Here is a 15,180-nt window from a genome sequence, read left to right on the forward strand (position 1 = left end):
CAGCACACTCTGTAGCTGCTTCAAAATCTGCGGCGGAGGCAAGTCCTGTATGGCACGGAGGTGCTCTGGACTGGGATGTATGCCTTGGGCATTGATTACATGTCCCAGATAGGGTAAGTCACGAGCAAAAAACACACATTTGTCCTTCCGCAAGCGAAGACCATTTTGTCGCAAGACCTGAAATAATGTTCTGAGATTGGCTAAATGTTCTTCTTCCGTCTTTCCAGAGATCACAATATCGTCCAGATAGTTTGCTGCAGTAGGGACCGACGCACAAACAGTTTGCAGATATTGCTGAAACAATGCAGGGGCGGATGCACACCCGAATGGCAGTCTTTTGAATCGGTACAAACCAAGATGCGTGTTAACCACCAAAACGCGCTGGGAGTCTTCGTCCACCGGTATTTGCAAGTACGCATCTGCGAGGTCCAACTTCGAAAAATATTCACGCGGGCACAGTTTGTCAAAAAGATCTTCTGGGCGGGGTAAAGGATAAGTTGCAATCACTAAGTGTGGATTCACTGTAGCTTTGAAGTCCACACTAAGTCTAAATTTTCCGGAAGGTTTTGGCAAAATTACTAAGGGTGAGGCCCAGAGAGAAGCCTGCACACGTTCAATTACACCTTGTGATTCCAAATCGTGTAATGTTCTTGCGACCTCATCACGCAAAGCGTGGTGAACATTGCGCGCTCTGAAAAATTTCGGTTGCGCGTTTACTTTCAGTGCCAAATGTGCTTTATACACTCCTGGAAATGGAAAAAAGAACACATTGACACCGGTGTGTCAGAACCACCATACTTGCTCCGGACACTGCGAGAGGGCTGTACAAGCAATGATCACACGCACGGCACAGCGGACACACCAGGAACCGCGGTGTTGGCCGTCGAATGGCGCTAGCTGCGCAGCATTTGTGCACCGCCGCCGTCAGTGTCAGCCAGTTTGCCGTGGCATACGGAGCTCCATCGCAGTCTTTAACACTGGTAGCATGCCGCGACAGCGTGGACGTGAACCGTATGTGCAGTTGACGGACTTTGAGCGAGGGCGTATAGTGGGCATGCGGGAGGCTGGGTGGACGTACCGCCGAATTGCTCAACACGTGGGGCGTGAGGTCTCCACAGTACATCGATGTTGTCGCCAGTGGTCGGCGGAAGGTGCACGTGCCCGTCGACCTGGGACCGGACCGCAGCGACGCACGGATGCACGCCAAGACTGTAGGATCCTACGCAGTGCCGTAGGGGACCGCACCGCCACTTCCCAGCAAATTAGGGACACTGTTGCTCCTGGGGTATCGGCGAGGACCATTCGCAACCGTCTCCATGAAGCTGGGCTACGGTCCCGCACACCGTTAGGCCGTCTTCCGCTCACGCCCCAACATCGTGCAGCCCACCTCCAGTGGTGTCGCGACAGGCGTGAATGGAGGGACGAATGGAGACGTGTCGTCTTCAGCGATGAGAGTCGCTTCTGCCTTGGTGCCAATGATGGTCGTATGCATGTTTGGCGCCGTGCAGGTGAGCGCCACAATCAGGACTGCATACGACCGAGACACACAGGGCCAACACCCGGCATCATGGTGTGGGGAGCGATCTCCTACACTGGCCGTACACCACTGGTGATCGTCGAGGGGACACTGAATAGTGCAAGGTACATCCAAACCGTCATCGAACCCATCGTTCTACCATTCCTAGACCGGCAAGGGAACTTGCTGTTCCAACAGGACAATGCACGTCCGCATGTATCCCGTGCCACCCAACGTGCTCTAGAAGGTGTAAGTCAACTACCCTGGCCAGCAAGATCTCCGGATCTGTCCCCCATTGAGCATGTTTGGGACTGGATGAAGCGTCGTCTGTTGCATACTCTGTTGCCTGTGTCTATGTGCCTGTGGTTCTGTCAGTGTGATCATGTGATGTATCTGACCCCAGGAATGTGTCAATAAAGTTTCCCCTTCCTGGGACAATGAATTCACGGTGTTCTTATTTCAATTTCCAGGAATGTAGTTCTTAGCGCAACTGATGCCCGGTGCAAAAATGTCTGCAAATTCTTCACATAGACGAGAAACACTGGCTGAAGGCACAGTCTGGTTCACTGATAGGACCTGATTGACTATAGACAAGTTAAACAACTGAAATAAATCTAAACCAAACAAGTTCACTGCAGAAGAAGAACGAAGAACTTAAAATGTCACAAGTTTTGTTTGTCCCTTGTATGTTGCAAGAAGGCTGCACTGTCCTAACACAGGGATAGCTTGTCCTGAATAACTAGTTAACTTAACATTTGCGGCACTCAACGGAGGTGTGCCCAGTTGTTTGTACATGTCTTTATTGATCAATGAAACTGCAGCTCCGGTATCGAACTGGAATGGTATGACCTTGCCATTAATGTCCAAATCTACAAAAAGTTTATTGTCCTGCTGACGACAAGAGCGACTGTCTCGTGCAGCCGGCCGCGGTGGTCTAGCGGTTCTAGGCGCGCAGTCCGGAACCGCGCGACTGCTACGGTCGCAGGTTCGAATCCTGCCTCGGGCATGGATGTGTGTGATGTCCTTAGGTTAGTTAGGTTTAAGTAGTTCTAAGTTCTAGGGGACTGATGACCACAGATGTTAAGTCCCATAGTGCTCAGAACCATTTGAACCATTTTTTGTCTCGTGCAACGTGAACAGATACTGGTACAGAAGCACTTGCGACTTGACGCGATTTCCGGCGATGTCGACGCACGCTATTTGTGGGACGAACACAGTCACTGTTAGAAAGAGTGGCACTGGGCGGAGCGGAATTAACTACATGAAGTTCCATGGGCGAAGGTTCAAGAGCCTGAGTATTCTTAGTTCGATTCTGGCGCGAAGCAAAGGGCCTGGAATGGTTGTGAGTGTCCGATCTGAGCTTTTTCTGGCAAACACTCTGAACATGTCCTTTTTTATTACAGAAACAGCAAATAGCTTGGCGAGACGGGAAATTCTCACGCGAATGCCAAGTAGCACACTGCGGGCATGACTTTAGCACTGCATTTGCTTGCTTGCGCGGCGCACGTAGCGGAGATCTTGGCGGCTGCTGCGCGGACGGGCGCGAGGGCTGTTTACTGTGCCGTGCAGCGCGCCCGGCGGGCCGGTTAATGTGACACACAGCTGGCGAAGTTTCAAATGATTCCTGAGCAAAGTCAAGTGTGTCCTGCCTATCCAATATGTCCATCACTTGTTGAAGGGAGGGACTGACTAGTTTCAAAATCTGTTCCCTTATACGAACATCAGAAACGTTCTGTGCAATTGCATCACGTACCATAGTATCTGAATAAGGGAGTCCACATTCACACTCAAAAGCACAATCCCTAGTAAGGCCTTGCAAGGTTGTAACCCACGTTTTGTACGAAAGAACGTATACCGTTTGGCAACTACATTTACAGATTCTTTGAAATATGCATCTAACGCAGACAAAATTTCGTCGTAGGACAGAGTTGCTACATCGCGTCGGGGAAACAATTTCACTATCACACAGTAGGTGGACACTCCTACACAAGAAAGCAGAAAAGGCTGCCGCTCAATACCTTGAATTCTGTAGGCGGCGAGATGGAATCCAAATTGGCGTGACCGCTCCGTCCAGCTTTCCAGTGCAGCATCAAAAGGACGAAAAGGTGGTGCAACTGCGTGTTGTGGCTGCGGGAGCGGTGGAGCGGCGGCTGCTGCATCGTTTTGCATTGCACGTTGACCCTGGACGAGCTGTCCAAGGGCATCCAATAAGGCCTGCGTCTGCTGATTCTGCAAGCGATAAAATTCGGACAGTACATCTGGAGATTGTGGCGAAGCCATGACACAAGTAATTTAAGCAAGTATAAAGAAGAAGACCGTTTTTACACTCGTCGCCATATGATGTGTTGGCAGAAGAGCCAACACCATGTTGCTAGAGGAGGCCAAAATGCACGCGTTTAAGCTCACGCAGACTGGCGTGAGGTCTGGAACAGTTAAAGTAGTTGAGTCTAATAAATAAAGTACGAAGCTCTTGGAATACTTAACTTTAATCCACAATTGGAGAACATCGCTCTTGTTGATACATGAATTATAATCTCAATATAAACTGGTAATGGCACCTTGCTAGGTAGTAGCAAATGACGTAGCTGAAGGCTATGCTAACTATCGTCTCGGCAAATGAGAGCGTATTTGTCATTGATCCATCTCTGGCAAAGTCTGCTGTACAACTGGGGCGAGTGCTAGGACGTCTCTCTAGACCTGCCGTGTCGCGGCGCTCGGTCTGCAATCACTGACAGTGGCGACACGCGGGTCCGACGTATACTAGCGGACCGCGGCCGATTTAAAGGCTACCACCTAGCAAGTGTGGTGTCTGGCGGTGACACCACAAAAAGTTTTAAGATTTCTGGCGTGTTTCAGGCTGCCTCTTACTGTTTATGGGCCTTTTCATTGTACAGAGTTTAAAATCTTAAAAGATAATCCAGTGGAAGGTCTTGTCTCCTAACTGTTTATGTTCCAGAGCTGCTTACCAAGTTTTGATAACTAATTTTAAACTTAGTTGACCACCTAAGAGTAATAATTAAATCCTGGTGGTTTTTGTTTTAGTAATTTAATCTGACTGCTGCGACAGCTACTTGTCAAACGCAAATTTTTTTTCTATTTTAATTTTTTTTATCTTGGCTGCCGAATAAGCCGAGCTACTGATTGTAAGTGTTTTTAAAATTTTATTTAAACACGTTGGTTGCTGCAATGGCTCTTATTTAATTACTGTGTTTCTTTATTCCTTCTAAGGCCGCTAATAGTTGCAATTTTTGTTCATACTTTACTGCTTGTGCTGTCGTTATCCTGAATGTTTACCAAAGCGGAAAAGTTAACAGTGTGTAAATCGCTTTCATGGAATGAGGTGGACTGGCATGGGAGAATTTGCTTTGTATGGCCATATGGTGTATTATTCTGGTTACGATAGCAGCAGAAGTAATGGAGTAGCCTTCATTGATAGTGATAAAGTGAGAAAAGCTGTAATGTGACGCAAATATAAAAATGATAGAATGATGTCCATCAGACTTCAAGGTCAGCCCCTCAACATCACAGTAATTCAAGTTTATGCGCCAACAACCGATGCTGAAAAGGAAATTATTGACCAGTTCTATGGAGATTTACAAGAATTACTACTGTCAACACCAAAAACGGATATCGCCTTCATAGTTGGAGATTGGGAGGCAAAAGTGGGAAATCAAGCTGTAGAAGGTATAACAGGGAAATATGGTCTCGGTACAACAAATGAAGCAGGACAGAGACTCCTACAATTCTGCCAAGAAAATTCATTGATAATTACTAATACACTGTTTCAACTACCAAAACGACGCCTATATACCTGGACTTCGCCAGATGGACAACACCGGAATCAAATTGATTACATACTTTGTAATCAGAGGTGGAAGAGCGCGGTTCAGTCAGCTACAACCAGACCTGGGGCTGACTGCGGATCAGATCATGAGCTCCTGGTTGCAAAATTTCGGCTGAAATTTCAGAATGTAGCAAAAAGTATCCCAATAGCAAAATGTTGTGGATTGGCAGGAGAGCCAACCCAGTATTATAGAGGAAGCCGAAAGGCACGCGTTTCAGCTCACGCAGGCTGGCGTGAGGTCTGGAACAGGACAAGGAAATTAGACTAGAAAAAAAAGGATGTAGCTGGTGGAGTACTTAACTTTAATCCATTAATGTTGAACGTAGCTCTTGTCTGTACATTATTTACAATATCAGTTGTAACTGAACATGGCGCCTTGCTAGGTTGTAGCAAATGACGTAGCTGAAGGCTATGCTAACTTTCGTCTCGGCAAATGAGAGTGTATTTTGGCAGTGAAACATCGCTAGCAAAGTCGGTTGTAAAACTGGGGCGAGTGCTAGGAAGTCTCTCTAGACCTGCCGTGTGGCGGCGCTCGGTCTGCAATCACTGATAGTGGCGACACGCGGGTCCGACGTATACTACCGGACCGCGGCCGATTTAAAGGCTACCACCTAGCAAGTGTGGTGTCTGGCGGTGACACCACACAAAAAGTATCCCAACTTGCAGATACGACCTTAACTCTATACCCTCCGACTACACTGTAGAGGTGCAAAACAGATTTAATGGAGGACAAAAGCTCACAAGAGATGTGGAGAGAAGTAGCTAATACTGTCAAGGAGGACGTAGATAAACACATTCCCAAGAAAAGGAACAGCAAGAAGGCTAGATGGCTATCATTTGAGGCATTGCAAGTTGCAGAAGAACGACGGAAAGCAAAAATCAAGGGAGATAGATCATCTTTGTTCGAATTAAATAAAGATTTTCAGAAATTAGCTAGAAGAGATAAAAATATATTCTTTAATGAACAGTGCAACGAAGTTGAAGATAGTTACGGAATGGGGAAGACAAGAGATCTTTATAAGAAAATTATAGAAATTAAAGGAAAAATCCAGGCAAAAATTGGAATGATAAAAGATAGAAACGGGAAAGATCTGAGTGAAGCAGAGGATGTTAAGGAAAGATGGGCAGAATATGTAGAAGACCTATACAAGAAAGAACTGCATAATGACAGGGCTCCTACTGCTGATGTTAATGTTAATTTAGAACTAGAGCCAGATAGTTTGGAGAGCGAAATCCAGTGGGCCCTTGAAAATATGGCTGATAACAAAACTAGTGGACATGATGAAGTACCAGCAGAATTGTTTAAAGTCACTGGAAAGGATGCAGTGAAAGTGCTGCACTCAATACGTCAAAAAATATGGATCACGCAGCAGTGGCCAGAAGCCTGGAAAAGATCAGTATTCATCCCCATTCCAAAGAAGAGAAGTTCTAAAGAATGCTCAGATTACCGTACAATCGCACTTATCTCACATGCTAGCAACGTCATGTTGAAAATCTTACAAAATAGATTAGATCGAGAGCTGCCACAAGAACAAGCTGGATTTAGGAAAGGAAGAGGAACTAGAGATCAAATTGCTAACATTCGGTGGATTATGGAAAAAGCAATAGAATTCCAGAGAGATGTGTACCTCTGCTTTATTGACTACGCCAAAGCCTTTGACTGCGTCGATCACAACAGATTATGGAACGTACTGAAAAACATGGGTGTACCAGATCACCTCATTTATCTGATACGGAGTTTATACCTTGACCAAGAAGCCACGGTGAGAACTATGTATGGAACGACGAAATGGATAAAGATTCAGAAAGGGGTCCGGCAAGGCTGCATACTGTCACCGTACTTATTCAATCCGTATGCAGAACATGTTATGAGGAATACGAGGCTAGATGAAGGAGAAACAGGAATTAAAATAGCTGGAATAAATGGAAACAACCTCAGGTACGCGGATGATACGATCCTGTTGGCAGAAAGTGAAGAAGGATTGAGAACACTCTTGGTGAAGGTGAAAGACAAAAGTGAAAAGGCCGGTCTTAGGCTGAATATGAAGAAAACGAAAATTATGGCAACTAAACCTACCAATTCGTGGGATATAGCAGGAGAAACCATGGAGGTAGTGACCACATTCAGTTATCTTGGTTCCCAGATATCTGCTGATGGCGACTGCAGCCATGAAATCCGGAGACGCCTGTTGCTCGGTAGACAGGCGATGTCAAACCTTGACAAGGTTATAAGGTCCAGAGATATAACACTAGCAAGATCCTTATTGTGAGGGCTATGGTCTTTCCAGTTGTGATGTATGGATGTGAGACCTGGACCATTAGAAAGGCTGAACGGCGAAGAATTGACTCCTTCGAATTGTGGTGTTGGAGGAAACTTCTTAGAGTTCCATGGACTGCAAAGGGAACCAACAGATCAATATTGGAGCAAATAAAACCAGATTTATCCCTGGAAGGTCTAATATTAAAACAAAAGCTGACCTACTTTGGACATACAACGTGAAGGCATGCTTCGCTGGAAAGAAACATTAATGCTGGGGAAGATTGAAGGAACTAGAAGAAGAGGACGTCAGAGGATGAGATGGATCGATGGCATCACAGAAGCAATGTGTTCCAACCTGGAAGGTCTACGGGAGAAAGTGCAAGACAGGAACAAGTGGCGTGATTTGGTTCATGGGGTCACGAAGAGTCGGAACTGACAAAACGAGTAGAGAGAGAGAGAGATCGCTTTCATAAAGCGTGCCCCTCAACATTAACAGCGCTAAAATTTCTTGTTATTTTCCTTTTGATCTTATTTTTAAATGAAGTAATTGAAATTGTATCAAATTATTTGATTCGGTACCTTACCACTCAGCAACCTTGAACCCTACCGAGTCACTTACTTCCTGTGTTCTCATTTCGTGCCGCAGTTTTCAGCCATCGGGGTCTCTTGTTTGGAAACCGGTAGTATTCACTTTAGTGTCTTTCAACATTGCGTGAGTTGACTGGAATCGTTGCATGACATTGAGGCATATTTCTTTTGTTATCCACGCTAACGCTTTCCATGTAATCTTGCCCTTTCGATTTCTGTTTCTTGTACATTTCTATGCTTCACGTCACCTTCTTTTCAGCCGTTAGCTTTCAGCATTTCTTTAACCTTGGTTTTCGGGCAGCGTATTTGATTAGAAACCAAGACGTACTCGGTCCCGGGTTCGAACCCCACCACAGCTTAAATTTTGAACACAAGTCATCACCAATGTCTGCCGAAGACGTCAGGCACACATAGGGGTATTTTGCCCTAAAATCTGGTCAAAGGTCCGTTTTTCAAAAGCAAATAATCCTGGTAATGCGTAACTTCCTACGATAATCTGATGCATGGGGCACCGCTGAGGCATTATGTTATTTGCTTATTGTGCACTGACAGGCGGAGACCTAGTCTGTATTTACGTCTCGCATGCAGTGCTTCTGAAGTTTCTGTACTGACTTGAAATCACTCCGCGTTTGTGAATGTGTTAAAGTGTGTTTTTACTTGAAGTGTGCTGAAAAGCAATATGGATTCCGATGATCGCGGTAGGTACCGTTATTTATAATTATTTTCATTCGTATTATTTGCTATTTTTATTAGTAATTATTCTTTTTGTTATAGTTCAGGATGTTTCCCTGCATGTTTGTTAATACAGACTGATAGGAAACTCATTCATTTACTTGAAATTTAAGCAAGTAGCCGCAGAATACCGCAGTCTGATTTTGAACGAGAGGTTATTTGTCTATAAAACTAACATTGCTGATGACAATGGTAGACGCAAACGTCTGCATTGCAGCAACAGAGACAGCATCGATAATGAGATGTTACATTTGCAAGGCTACCTCAAAAGATTTCAGTGACTTCCCAAAAACCTAGTTAGTAAATACAGAAGCGCTTCAGTTCGGCTAGTCTACACTCCATGTCCAAATTAGACTTTTCGAATTTTTGTTGCAGTTATCCTAATGAACATCAAGAAGTGGCAGATCCGTTCAAAAGAGGAAAAGAAATGTCTTGATATCGATTGGGATTAACTGTCAATTTTCCCAAGCAAGACAGAAATGGCGGAAATGCCAATAGAAGATTTTTTTGCAGACGCCTAAATATCAGCAGAAATAACAAGTGTAAATCTGCAGCTCTTTTGTCGATTCCGGGTTATTTTAGAAGCTTTTTCCAGTGGTCATTAGATAGACAATGACAAAATTTCTGCTTATACTGCTAAAACAGCAAGTCATTATGTTGGTTTACATGCATGTCATCGTATGTCTCCCACTGTACACAGGATTTTGGTGCATGGCCCAGCTGTCATTGAACATGCTCTCTTACCGGAAGGCATTTTATCAAAAGAGTCAGCCGAGGTCCATAATAAACACTTCCGTCTCTACAAACAAATGTTTGCTAGGAAATCCTCACGAGAAGACTGTAATCTGGACATAATAAACAGGTTACTACTGACACCTGATCCATTAATAACAGATATGAGACCGAAATCAAAGAAAACCAGCATACCTTTCTTAAAAGAAAAATTACATTTACTGTTCTCAAGTGAGAATGGATAGGGCAGGTCCCTCAAGCTGAAAATGATGATGAACAGGAGTCTCCAATAAAACAGACTGCTCAGATGGATAAGACTGGGAGGCATCATCTGAATAATACATGGTAGTGTAGCTAAGAAAGAATTAAATAAAAACACCGTAATTTTGTTTTATTTCACATTTTAAAGTGTGTAAATACATTATTATCCTACAAATATGTTCTCTAGGGCCTCACAATGCAGAAAATACCTAACACTACTTTTGCCCATCTGTTTCTATAAGATACCCCTATTTGCGGCATAAGAAGTCACCCTCATTCAGCCAACCGCCTTGTCAAAGAGGACGGAGGAGAGTACAGAGGTTCAGGACACAGAATAAGCAATTAAGAACGGCATGAGGATGCAGAAGGCACTGGAAACCACTGCATTAAAGAGACGTAATGTGCAGCCACAGGACATGTGGCCTGTAATTGAAAAAGAGCCATGATGATATCTCCATCGGTATAAGTTTCCAGAATAGTGCCACGTTGGGATCTTCGGGAGTGGACTGCCACGAGGAAGGTAACAATTAGAAAAAAAAATTAAGTAACCAACGAAAGGATAGCGTTCTAAGAGACTGGGAGTGGAATGTCAGACGTTTTAACGCGGTAGGTGAGCTAGAAAATCTAAAAGAGAAATGCTAAGACTCAATCTAGATATAGTGAGGGTCAGTGAAGTGAAACGGAAAGAAGACAAGGATTTGAGGTCAAATGAGAATCAAAAGCAGCAGAAAATAACGGGAGTGTGTTTCGTTCTGAATAGTAACGACCGGCAGAGAGTGAGTTACTGTGAACACCTCAGTGATAGGGTTGTTCTCATCAGAATCGACAGAAAACTAACTCGACAACAATAGTTCAGGTATACATGCCGACGTCGCAAGCAGAAAATGAAGAGACACAGAAAATATATGAGGAGACTGAAAGAGTAATTCAGTACGTAAAGTGAGATGAAAAATCTAATAGTCGTAGGAGAGTGAAATACGGTTGTAGGAGAAGAAGTAGAAGAAATGGTTGTGGGATAAAATGGGCTTGGTAGTAGGAATGAGAGGGGAGACAGTCCAGTTGTGTTCTGAAATGAATTTCAGGTAGTAATAGCGAATACTCTGTTCAAGAATCACAAGAGAAGGAGGTGTACTTGGAAAACACCGGGAGATACGGGAAGATTTCAGTTAGATTACATCATGGTCGGACAGAGATTCCGAAATCAGATACTGGATTGCATGGCGTACTCAAGATACAGACTCGGATCACATTTCGTAGTGATGAAGAGTAGGCTGAAGTTTAAGAGATTAATCTGGAAGAATCAATACGCAAAGAAGTGGGATACGGAAGTACAAAGGAATGAAGGCTATGGATACTGCGATAATAAATAGCTCAGTAGACAGTTCAGTTGAAAAGGAATGTACATATCTAAAAAGGGCAGTCACAGAAGATGGAAAGAGAAACATTGGCACAAAGAAGGTAACTGCGAAGGAACCGTGGGTAACAGGAGAAATGCTTCGGTTGATCGAAGCAAAAAAAAAAAAAAAAAAAAAAAAAAAAAAAAAAAAAAAAAAAAAAAACATTCAGGGAAATTCAGGAATACAGATACACAAGTCACTTGCGAATAGAATAAATCGGATGCGCTGGGAAGCTAAGGCGAAATGGCTGAATGAAACAAGTGAAGTGACCGAAAAAGTAATGATTGTCGGAAGAACTAACTCAGCATACACAAAAGTCAAACTGCCGTCGGTGTAATTAGAAGCAAGGGTGGGAATGTTAAGAGTGCAATGGGAATTCCATTGTTAAATGCCAAGAGGAAAGCAGACAGTGGAAAGACTACACTGGAGGCCTCCTTGAGGGGAAGAGTTGTCTGATGAAGTGACAGATGAAGAAACAGGAATCGATATGGAAGAGATAGGCGATTCTGCATTATAATCAGAATTTAAAAGAGCTTCCGAAGACTTACGATCAAGTAAAGTAGCAGGAGTGGGTAATATTCCATTGGAATTTCTAAAATCGTTGGTTGACGTGGCAACTAAAGACTATTTCACGGTGCTGTGTAGAACGTATCAATCTGGTGATATACCATCTGACTTGGGGAAAAGATCATCCACACAATTCCGAAGATTGTAAGAACTGACAAGTGCGATCATCATCGCACAGTGAGCTTAACAGTTCATGCATCCAAGTTTCTGACAAGGATAAAATACAGAAGATTGGAAAAGAAAATAGAGGATGACTTAGGTATTAATCAGTTTGGCCTTAGTAAAGGTAAAGGCACCAGACAGGCAATTCTGATGTGGCGCTTGATGATGGAAGCAAGACTGCAGGAAAATCAAGATACGTTCATTGGATTTGTCGACCTGGAAAAAGCGCTCGACATTGTAAAACGGAACAAGATGTTCTAAATTTTAAGAAAAATAGGAGTAAGCTATAGAGAAAGACTGTTTTTAACATAAATAGTGTAAGACAGGGATGTGATCTTTCGCCCCTACTGTGCAATCTATCCATCGAAAAAGTGATGGCGGATATAAAAGAAAGGTTCAACAATAGAATTAAAATTCCAGATGAAAGGATGTCAGTGGTGAGATTCACTGATGAAACTGCTGTCCTCATTGGAAGGGAAGAAGAATTACAGGACGCGTTGCATGGAATGAACAATGTAATGGGTATAGGATATGGACGATATGGACTGAGAGTAAATCGATGGAAGACGAAAGTACAGCGTGTATCTTAACATCAGAATTGGTGATCACGAAGTAGATGAAGTTAAGAAGCAAATAACCCATGACGGATGGAGCAAGGAGGACATAAAAAACAGACTAGCACTGGCAAAGAAGGGCATACCTGGCTAAGAGAAGTCTACTAGTATCAAACATAAGCCCTATTTTGAGGCATAAATTTCTGAGAATATGCGTTTGGAGCACAGCACTGTATTGTAGTGAAACGTGATCTGTGGGAAAACTGGAACAGAAGGGTATCGGAAGTTTTGAGATGTGATGCTACACAAGAATGTTGAAAATTAGGGGGAGTGATAAGGTACGCAGTGAGGAAGTTCTCCGCAAAATCGGTATGGGAAGGAATGTATGGAAAACACTGACAAGGAAAAGGGATAGGATGATAGGACATCTGTTAAGACTTCGGGGAATAACTTCCATGGTACTAGAGGGAACTGTGGGGAGTAAAAACTGTAGAAGAAGACAGAGACTGGAATACATCCAGCAAATAACTGAGGACGTAGGTTACAAGTTCTGCTCTGAGATGAAGAGGTTGACACAGGGGCAGAATTTGTGGCAGTATGCTTCAAACTAGTCGGAAGACTGATGACTCAAAAAAAAAAAAGTACGATTTTATCTTCCAGCGTTGTATTAGCCATTGCTCGAAATAAGCCCATGTATCATGTATATGCTTTAAGATGACAGACTCTTTCGTTTATGACTGTGTCCGTACTCACACTTATTCCCCGAAGTCCTGTACTTCCATCCAGTCATCTCTAAGAATGTGGGCGAATTTTATTACGTGGTCGGTCTTACACAGTACGTGTTTCGCTACGGACGATTTCTCCGTCTGTAATTATGTTTCATAGTCATGGTATCCAAGGATCGTTCGTTCGTTGCAACATAGACTTCCCTACATGTAAACGGTTTGAGATATGCTCAGACATTGCGACTGGTTGTTTGTCTTCGCCGATCTTGGTCGTTTTGTTTAGTGTTTAGGCCGTGTTTGCACAATATACAGCCGATTCTGTCGTTCATTCTTAGGACCTATGTCTGAAAGGCCTTCTTTAGACCTTCTTTCGACGTGTCATTTCGTCGGGTGTTAGGATCCTTAACACCTGTTAGATACCTAACGGAATACTCGTTGTTGCTCATAACGCACTCCAAGCGTTCCGTGAGAATTCCGAGGTGCTGCAGCTGGCCTATTTACGAGAGTGCTGCTCGTACCTGCTTTTTGACTCGAGAGATGATCTGAATGTTTTTGCAGGTATCGATCCGTGCTTGTCGGTCTGCGACGCACGCTGAGGGCCATATTCTCACTAGCCAGCTCATAAAGAGCGGCTCTTAATTCTTCTCTGTCTTGAAAGTAAATTTAATGGTGACGTTGAGATTGCTCAGCTGTCTTCAAAATTCACCGAGCCCTTCCTCACTAGGGCTCCACGCGACGAACGTGCCATCGACGTACCATTGCCACGCCTTAGGCGTAAAAGGTAACACGTCCAGTGCCTGTCCTTTGAAATGTTCCATGAAGTGACGACTTCTTTCAGCGGATCGTAGGAATCACCATTCAACATGTAAAGATACTTGTAAGCTGCGCAATGAAATAGCTTGCGTATGTCCTGCAGGAAAATGGCACTGACGTGTTCCATAATCTTTACGTTACAATAGAGTGCTCCCGCGTGTTCTGCCGAGTTGTTCTTTCCATTTTATGCACAATATTTCGACGAGCGACCACGTCTTCTTCTGCAGCTTCTGCGAGTTTTGCTATTATGTCACTCGCTGCCTGGACTCCAACCAGGCTTTGAACAAATGTTGGCCTCATGCCACTATATATAGCAGAACTAGATTCCCGAAGCGTACTACGTCATTTTATTGTTTTTTATTGTTTTTTTTCATTTTATTTGGAAAGTCTGCTTAATTTTGCTGAGCCTGAAACTTGCCGTTTGCTCCACGATACCGGTCTCATCGCATTCCATTTCATGATTATATTCAAGCTGACTTGCTTGGTTGTTTTAGACGGGTATTCCGCTGATGCTTCTTGCATCTCTCCTCGACTGGTCTGGTAAACGGCTCCTCTTAGGATATGCTATATTCGCAGGGAATGTGGTACGCACCCAGATTTCAGAGATCGAGATAGCCTTTGACAATACAAAAAGTACATCTTATATTGGTTGAAGTAAGCGAAATACACCGGATACTACGTTTTCGGGTACTGAGCCAGCGTAAGGTAGATAAGCGATTTTTGGTTTTTCCACCTCCGTCTCCCATAAAACGGGAAGAACTCGGCAGAATAGCCAGAAACACTATTAATCAGTCGCGCCTAGAGAATCTCAGAGATCACATCACTTTCAGTGATATTCTGTTAAACAAAGCAATAACATCGAAGATGACTGGAATAACGTTTGGCTTAAGTTTCTACAACTGACACAAATTCCCGATGCAATACCCTCACTCCCTTATGTATATGTCACTCGTCGGTTTTGATTTTAGCTGGTGAATGACGCAAGCAGCCACAAATACTTTTTAAATGTTTTATTTTGCTGCAATAATC

This window comes from Schistocerca nitens, chromosome 5 (genome assembly GCF_023898315.1).
Source record: "Schistocerca nitens isolate TAMUIC-IGC-003100 chromosome 5, iqSchNite1.1, whole genome shotgun sequence".
Lineage (NCBI taxonomy): Eukaryota > Metazoa > Arthropoda > Insecta > Orthoptera > Acrididae > Schistocerca > Schistocerca nitens.